Source organism: Neocloeon triangulifer, unplaced genomic scaffold, assembly GCF_031216515.1.
Source record: "Neocloeon triangulifer isolate White Clay Creek 2 clone unplaced genomic scaffold, ASM3121651v1 ptg000009l, whole genome shotgun sequence".
Taxonomy (NCBI): Eukaryota; Metazoa; Arthropoda; class Insecta; order Ephemeroptera; family Baetidae; genus Neocloeon; species Neocloeon triangulifer.
In genome coordinates, this window is record NW_026775551.1 from 4,360,394 (window position 1) to 4,369,619 (window position 9,226).

A 9,226-nucleotide genomic window follows, 5' to 3' on the forward strand; every position below is an offset into this window, starting at 1 on the left:
CGATTTCAGAGCCACCCTGTTGGAAAGCTCTAAATAAATATAAATTGCCGTTTCATTAAAAATTCGGTAGTATTTGTGGCCGCATATATATTTATTTACATGCAATTTCACAAACCGAATGTTTTCCCACGCCAAATTGCTTTTCCAGGTCCGCGAGTCTGCTTTTTTTTATTATACATTTTTTTCCCATTCCAGAAGATAACTTTGCAGTTTTTTTTACCAATACACATTCGGCCATCCACTCCACTCGCAACCAAACAATACACAGAGAGTAAATAAAATTCCAAAATTTATTGCCCTCGGCCGTAAAATCCAAACAAGCATGAATATATTTACCTGTACATCGGCAACCGGCGCGTGCAGAACTGGGGCCTCCGACGATAAGACAACTCGGAAACAATTTCGATATGTTGTCAACCTACGAAATTATACAGCTCCCGAAATAAGTCATGAGATAAGCCAGGGAAATAAATTATTTCAGTCTCACATGGATTATTGTTTGACGGATCACGAGTTGATAGGGGAAACTTGTAATTTATGGCTTGTTAAGCAGGCTGGAAATGAGCTTAATAAAGCTCACGGTGACATATACGTAAATTTTTCAGCAGCACTGCGCTTTGTTGTCGGGAATATTTTATGGCAGTGCGGAAAATATAACAATAAAGAGTTTTTAATAATGCCCTTTGTGCTGCGGAAAAGCACATCGGGCATAAATTTTAGAGAATACACCATTAAAGCAGGTATATCAATATTGCCCGCTGGCAGTCTGTCAGTGCGCGAGTGATATAGACTTGCAGTTCTCGCGATTAGATGCACTTTTGCTACATAACCCTGCGTCATTTCTGCGCTACTCGAGTGCTCTTCGACGGTTTAATGGTGGAAATTTGCAGTCGTAAAATGCAAATATGGAAAATTGCATGCCCCATTTTCCCGCGGATTACAACGGTGATTATCCTTTCCTGACTGAAAACTCTGCATCTCCAACTGCGAAAGGGTGAAGTACCACTCATTTCTCCATTGTTAATGGTGCACGCTTGCAGCTTTTTGTTGATAGAGAGAGAGGGAGAAAAGTTTGTTTGTTGGGAAATTTCTGAATGTTGCAAAATGCAAAAGCGATGCAACTGCACACGAAATAATTTCCAACCAGATCAACTCCGGAACTAGAGGACTACAATAACTGTGGTGAAAAAAATAGTTATAACAAATGGATGCCTATATTTATATGTTCCATTGTTGTTAATTTATCACTTTTTTCTCATTTTGATAGTAATTTCAATATTGCCATTTTATTTTTTTGAAAAATTTTCACCCAAAGAGGAATAATTTCAAAAATCCTTTTTGCTCATTATTTTCGGCAACAATTTTATCTTTATTTTACACAATTCAAAAATAGAATGCCCAAAATATTCAGCAGTATAGATAGAACACGTTCATTTAATTAAAATCTGAACTCTGCCAATCGCACAGCCATTCATCGGTCGAGAGTAGAGCGTATTTCATGACCAATTTTTCAGTAATGTAAGGATTTTTTCATGAAAATTTGGTAATGTCTTGTATTGTTCTTGAGTTAAAAAATTTTCTCAGGTAATGTCTGTTTGTTCATGAAATTTTTGTAATGTATGGTAATGTTTCTTATTTTTTTTCTTGGTAATGTATGGTAATGTTTCTTGTTTTTCCAAAAACATTCAGTTTTAAATGCTTTTTCAAATTAAAATTTTAATCTGCGATGAAAATTTGAATATAGCGCCGCTCTGTTCTTTGCTCAACATGGACTTTTCGTTCAGAATTCAGAAATATTTAATATTAAATTGAGCAAAAATATAAGAAAAAAACAAATCAAGAAAAACATTATTCTTGTAATGAAATTTTTGGAACTGTATGGTAATGTTCTGGTGATGTTTTCACATTTTTAGTACTGAACCTGGTCTTGAAACGTTGGTAAGGTAATGGTATTGAAAATAATGTTCATGAAATACGCTCTAGTCGAGAGTTTACGTGTTCAGGTGAGAATTTGTTTTCGCAGCGCCTACGTCTGATTATCGCGCAGGCAGACGAGCACGGACAAAAACCGCAAACATCTACCTGCACGGTTGAGCATTGCTGTTCAGAGCAGATAAATGAAACGAGCAGCAAAGGATTTTGTCCAATTAGCTGTGGATGGGACGTGGGATCAGCAGGGGCTCCTGCTGGGCAATAATTGGCGTGAAGCAGATGTAAAATTTTGTCAATAACGGTAATTTAAAAAGCTAAAAGTATAATATATATAATTATATTTCGTATAATATATCCAAACGGCATTCAGCGTGAGAATAATAGGAGAACTTTGTTTACTATCTCGTGCTTATTATAGCGGTGAGATTTTGGTGATATTTGCAGTTACAAGTACAATTATGGAAATTTGTTTATTGTTGATGTTGATGTAAATTTTAGGCAAGCTCGAAATGTTTAAAAATTACATCTCTTCTTTATATTTCAATTTCAAAAGCCAAATTGTTTGCCAGATTCTTTGATTTACACTGAAAATATGATAATTGATTTAATATTTTTATATTAGGTACTGACAATAAGAATTATTTTTCCATTTGTGGTTGTTTTATTTATTTATTTTTTTTTTTAAACAAATCACTTAAATCACTTCAAATCAGTTAAAAAGAAAATAATATGAATTTTCATGTGAAATTTTTACAAAATATTTTACTGCAGTTTCAATTGTCAGCATCATAAATTTATATCCACAAGCGGCCTTAAAGACAAGTCTATATTGGCGAAACGTTGTTTGGCCTAATTATGGGACAAATTTAAATTATAAATTGGTCTTGTTTGGTTTCACATTACTGTTCATGCGTGAATCTACAACACCCCTGAAGGCTTCCTTAATAATATGTAATTTGATTATATTAACATTAAAGATAAATAAAGAGAGTCTACAAAAATAGTAAGCATTTACAGCTTTTGGATAATCATTGGGACATAATGACTCTAACTTGGGGGGCAACCAGGACCTCTTTTCCTGAAAATATTATTAATTACTTAAAACTTCATCCAAAAATAAAAAAATAATCATGAGTAACAGATAGAGTAACTTCCACAGCGTTACCAAGTTCCATTGTTTGATTTGGAGATTTCTGCATAGTACATAATACTTCATTAAGAATATATTTAAATTGTTCAGTTTTTTCATGCTTTGCATACTCGTGCTAAACACAGGCCATAATTATAATTGGGAAACAACTTTATACCGATATGAATTGGACCATATTGAACACAACCAAAGAGTGGCAGTATAAATGAAAATCAATTAATTTAGGTGACCAAATTAGAGCAAATGACATCGAGCTCAGGTCCAATTTTGCAACTCATTTGTCTGACAGCGCCGGCCGACTAATTTTCCTGCCGCTCAATCAAGCTGCAGGCGGGTCATTTACACAATGGAACAGGGCGGAATGGGCAGAAAAAGGCGGCTGCTCGCACGACGCGCGGTGATCAAGTTGCTTAATTTGCTCTGGCGTGAGGAAACGCATTCATTAAAAGGGCCGAATGGCCGGCAAACATGCAAAGCCGAGTTTAGCCCATGTAAGGGCGCTGTCAGCGTGTGCCACGGCCGCCGACAATAATATCACAGAGCACATGGTATAATGTTCTCTTTATTAATAATATGTACAAACCTCAGATATCACACGGCGCCAGCAAACGACGTTAGTTGCGACTGCAGAATTCCTTTTCATCGTCACAATGAATCATTGTCTGGATACTTATGCTAATAAGCACGCGCCCAAATGGGAACAAGTATTATTATGTTGACCGCCGCGTTTGTTTAATGCAGATGTCCCCAGAACATGCAACCGTCCGTTGACCACAACAGATATCAGTTTGATGCACACTTGGCAGTGGAAATTCTTGACTGGGACGCAAATATTCATCTCATCCAGGACATAAGTTAATTAAGCTTGGACGCAATTAAAAGCAAATTATTCTGATTTAATCTAGCTAACGAGGTTTGCAACGAAAATAGGTCGGCATGTGTACAATATTGTGGCAAAGTGATTATGATTGTTAGGAAGTTTCCTTATTTAAAACTTCAAATGCAAGGATTATTTATTGAAAAATTAGTGTGAACATTCCCTCACAAAGAAATAAATTTTAGGTGATAAAATTTAGACCTTTTTAAATATAATTGTTGTTTATTTATCATTATCATAATTGATACATCAAATTGATTATATTAAATTGTTGATAACGATCAATTTGAACAAAAAAAATGCATTGTTGGACAAAAAAGCACCACCACTAGCAATAATTTTTTTATTACCAACCTTAAACATAAGTTTTTTATAATAAAACTTAACAATATTGTAAAAACAATTTATTTATGCATATTTTTCCACTGAGACTAAAATTAAAACAATATGTAATTTTTAAACGAATAAGTAAAATAAACTGAACGAATAATTTCATTAAATTATATTTTTTATATCATATAGTAACAATGTATTGTGTAAATGAATTATGTATACAATTAAAAAATACAGGTATTGCAAAAATTTTTATTAAAGGCTCACTGCTGCGGATGGGGTCTTTTTGATCTCGGAAGATTTAGCAAAATTCTTTCTAAATTCTTGCCGTTTTTTGCTTCCAACAATAATTGCTTTATTTTTTAATAAATTGTCCTCAACAATTGAATGTAAACAATGTGATGTAGCAATTTGGGCAAATAAACAACAATAATAATATTGATAGTATTACATTTAAAGCGGTTAAAACGCCTGGCAAAAGGTAAATGTAGGCAACTGCACGGCTCATATGTTTTGCGGGAAATCTGCTAAGAAATCTTTCATTTGAAAAATAAATAGAAACTTTTATTGTTCGATTTACGCAACACATTATACCGGTGCCTACCATATTTTTATATTATCTGTTTGTTCATTTGGAAGAATTACTGAGTAATTAAATATGTTTAACGTTAAAAATAAATGAAATGTGTTGGTTGCCCTTCCCAGCCCCTGGGCTAGGGACAAAAGAGTAAAAAATGTATTTCTTAATTAAAATTATTTATTATTTACAATAATTTGTGCTGAGTGAACTATTAAATTGTAATATCACGTCACAAAACAATGAACGAGTTGCAACAGTAATAACTGATTTTGCAAGTACTGAAAATTTGTTATTCAAACTCGATTCTGGCTTGAAGAACTGCCAAGCAAATATTGCCTCAAACATTTTGCGCATTTCTCGTGCAAACGTATCCTTGAGAAGATTCTTCATTTTAATTTTGTACGTGCAAACAGCGTTGGGTCAAACCGCAGCTAATTGTCGGCGCCCAACATTGCCAGCTGGTTTTCAGTGAGTCTTGCAAACTCACTGACAAGAATAAACAAGCGAGCTTTCGAATTTAACATGCAAGTGCCTCCGCTAGTTCGGTGTATGTCAGCAGTTAGTTTTGTTGCAAACCCAAAGAGCAAACGACCTATAACTTTTCTAACTAACCATAAAGTTTCTGGCCGAGAGTGGTCTAATAATCCAGTCCGGTTTCTGCGAGGGATGTTGGTATAAATACACGGAAGAGCGGCAGCCACTCGGAGGGATGAGCCGGATTGCAAGCGAGCGAGCGCGTTTTGATTGAAGTTTACAGGCCGAGTGCTGCTGCTGCTGCTCTCGGCTTAATAAATGAAAACAACAAAGATGGGGAGAACTGAGCGGGGTAAAAAGTTTCAGGACATCAATTACACTTTCAAGGAGTTCTATTTTAGTTTTTCAAGAGCACTTTGCTTTATCGATTCATGCATCAGGTTTAACAAAATAAAAAATTGTAATATTTATATTTGAAGTAAAAAACATCAATGATTAAGTATGCACAAAAATATATATTTATATCTGATTCATTAAATATTTGAAATTCATAGACCTGTTTATATGAATATAATAAAAAATTTAATATTATTTATTAATTAAAACAGATTAAATTTTATTTTTAATAATTAATTATCAATAGAATTGTGCTTGTATTTACTTCTTTGAAATTACTTGTACATGAACTTTAGTTCTTTATCCAATGATTGATTATTTAGCTTCTACTGAAGAGAGCAACCGTAAGCACAGAATGAAAATTGCCTTGCTGCCAATGGAGGTCTGAGATTTAAAGGCAATTTGTAAATAAAGATAAGTTAGTATAGAAGGGTTTTCGTCTTGAGAGCAGGATTGGAGGATATTGGCATCGCGACTCGCCTGCAGATTTGCATTTAGACAGTGCCGCGCACTTGTTACCATTATTTGCAGCCCTCGCGATTTATCACCGGCTTTCTCGGCAAGCACTAAAACCCGCCACGTCTCTCTCGCTCACCGAATGCTGGCGGGCCCGATAAATATAAATTTCAGAGGGCAAAATGCAAAATCATCTCTGGCGCTCAAACAAAGACATAAATTAATCTAGGAGAGACAAAAATTTCACTGCCGGCGCGAGATTTATTTTATTAGCGATATTAGGGGCGTATATATAATTTATCGGCGAGTGTTTTTGGGATAGGGTGGATGATTTATTTGTTGAACTTGGCCATGTTTCACGGCCCTAATGCATTGTTCTAACAATAAGTGAGAGTGAGTCGCGCTCGCTGCAGTCCGTAATACAGCGACTGCAGCTTTTTATGGAGTTGTCAAAAATTTATTGCCCCTTTTGGCTGTTGCAGACAGGTTTTTTTCGCCACGAGACGTAGTACGCGTGTTCGCTCCGAAAATCATCAGTTGTACATTGGAACAGTCGTTTCCCATGTGTTCGCTGCCCTTCCATTTTTTTTTCTTGGATAGGGCCAAAGAAGACTAACATAAGAGAGAACTTCTTGTCTTGCTCTGTATTGGAGATAAAGTAATTTACTTTGGTACTATGATATATTTCTGGAGCTCACAGTAAGAAAACTGGCAAGAACGGGAAAGGAATCTACACTATTAATTTGTTGCCTTTATTTTTGAATTGATTTTCTTCACATTTGATCTAATTTACATCTTAACAATAATTTTTAAAATATTCAAAATATTTAGCGAAAAAAGATTCTCGAAAATATTTTTGACGGGAAAAACAAATCATAAAATAAATATATATAAATACAAACCTGGTAAATACAGTGGAGACTTTAAAAAAATTGTAGCCAGTGAAGATAATTTTGTGGTAGAATTTCACGATCGAGGGTTGATTAATGGTGATTTGAATTTAAAATCGGCTTTTCCTCGGTGGGTTTTTGTGAGTTGTTTATTGTTTCAGAAAAAACAATATCCTGCTCTACATGTTTCGGCTGCGGGCTGCAGCCATAATTCATGAGCTGCGAAAACATTTTGACAAAAATTAGTACAAAAATAAATCTTTTTTCAAAAATTATTTTTTCTTTCAAATTGACAATTTTCCGTGAAAAATTATTTACATTAACATTTCTTCACAAAATAATTTTTTAACACAAAATTTGACATTTAATGCTAAATATTTTTTAAAAAACATAAATTTTCTTATAGTAATTTTGATCAGAATATTTAAACGTGTGTTTTGAGCGTACCTTTCTCGGTGGTGGTCGAGAGAAGACTAAATTATTTTTCGGTTGGTTTTTCGGGTAAAAGATATGTTTTGGGATTGTATTGTATTCACTCGTCGCATATTTCTTTATTTTGTGCGCGGCCTAAGAAAATTGTCTAAATATTATCACGGCCCGACTCTGCAATGCCAGCAGAAATAATTAAGTGAAGGATTTCCAGTTCAGAGCTGCATCTTCCAACTGTCGGAAAAATTGATTTGGTGCTGCCTCTGGGGCATTTCACTCTTGTTACCCAATCCGCACAGCGGAAAGAAACCCTCGCTTGGAAGTATCAGTTCTCCCTTTTCCCAGAAGTGATTTCCCGAATTATGCTCGGCGCACACTAGCAGGAGAAACCGCATCGAGAGTTTTTGTGTGTGTTTACACGCCTTTTCCTACTTGGCTCTGGTTGGAGCGTGCGGCGGAAGCGGGAAAGGAATATTATTACCGTCGGGAGACAAGGAAAGCCTTTTTTCTTTATTGGAACTTTTATTGCACGCCGGCATAAGTTAAAATTTTCACGTAGAAAAGACGGTTCGCTTCTTTTCTCTCGCCACAAGAGTGCATTGAAACATTGATCCGTCAATCCACTTATCATTAAAGCGCAACAAATCATAGAAAGCGGTCATAAATAAGTGGATTACTTGCCAAGGGAGCCGCGTGCAGCTTTATGGACGTCGCACGGTCGTTCGCCCAAGCTGCTGGCCGAGCGCTCTCGACTTATCTTTTATCTGAAATGTCACTTTTGGTCCTGACAAAATATCCAGAGCATTAAATAAAGCGCACCTGTGAAGTGAAAAACAGGTTAAATCTTGAATGAATGAATAAATTATGGATTGGATTCATCACTATTTTTCATTTTTTATGATATAAAATATACATAATGTAAATAATAATGAGTAATAATTAAAAATTAAAATAAATATGTATGCTAAGGTTAAAAATTATATATTAAATTTATTTTTTAGAATTTATTTTTAAAATTGAAGAATAAATACAATATTTTTCGTTTTAAAAAATTAAAATTTAAAAAAGTATTATATTTAATTAAATACCATCTATGATTCTTTACCATTAATAAATTTAGTTTAAATAATAAATTATTGCTTTTTACATAAATTATTGTCCGTTGCTCATTCATCGCTAATCAATTAATAATCATATTAATCAATAATCCAGGAGCCCTCTGTTGTCCCTAAATTTATTTCCCTTAATGGATTTATACTGTATTACCCCTAAATTATTATCCCTAAAATCATTATTTCATATCTCCTAAACTTAAAAAAAAATTAGGGACAAAAAGGCGACTCCATAATCCATAGTCTGTATCTTGGTATAAAATACGCATTAGTTATTATAAAACGGACTTGCATAAACATTTGTAAAAACAATCACTTTTTAATTTCTATAGATTTGAGTTGGAACTAACCATGGCTACAACTTACTAATAACCCTAATATAATTTTGACTATTGCAAAATATTGATGGCGGTTATAGGAGCGTAATTTGTTTTAGTTTATTTTCAATTACGTTTGGCGCCGCTGAAAATAAAATCGATGGATTTAATTAATTAACTGTTTATCAAGGTTCCCGGTGGAACTTGCAAGACAAACCAGAGCAGGTCAGTTGCGGCTGCTCTCCCTTTTTGTTTCGATTAAATCTAGCGGTGACGGGGA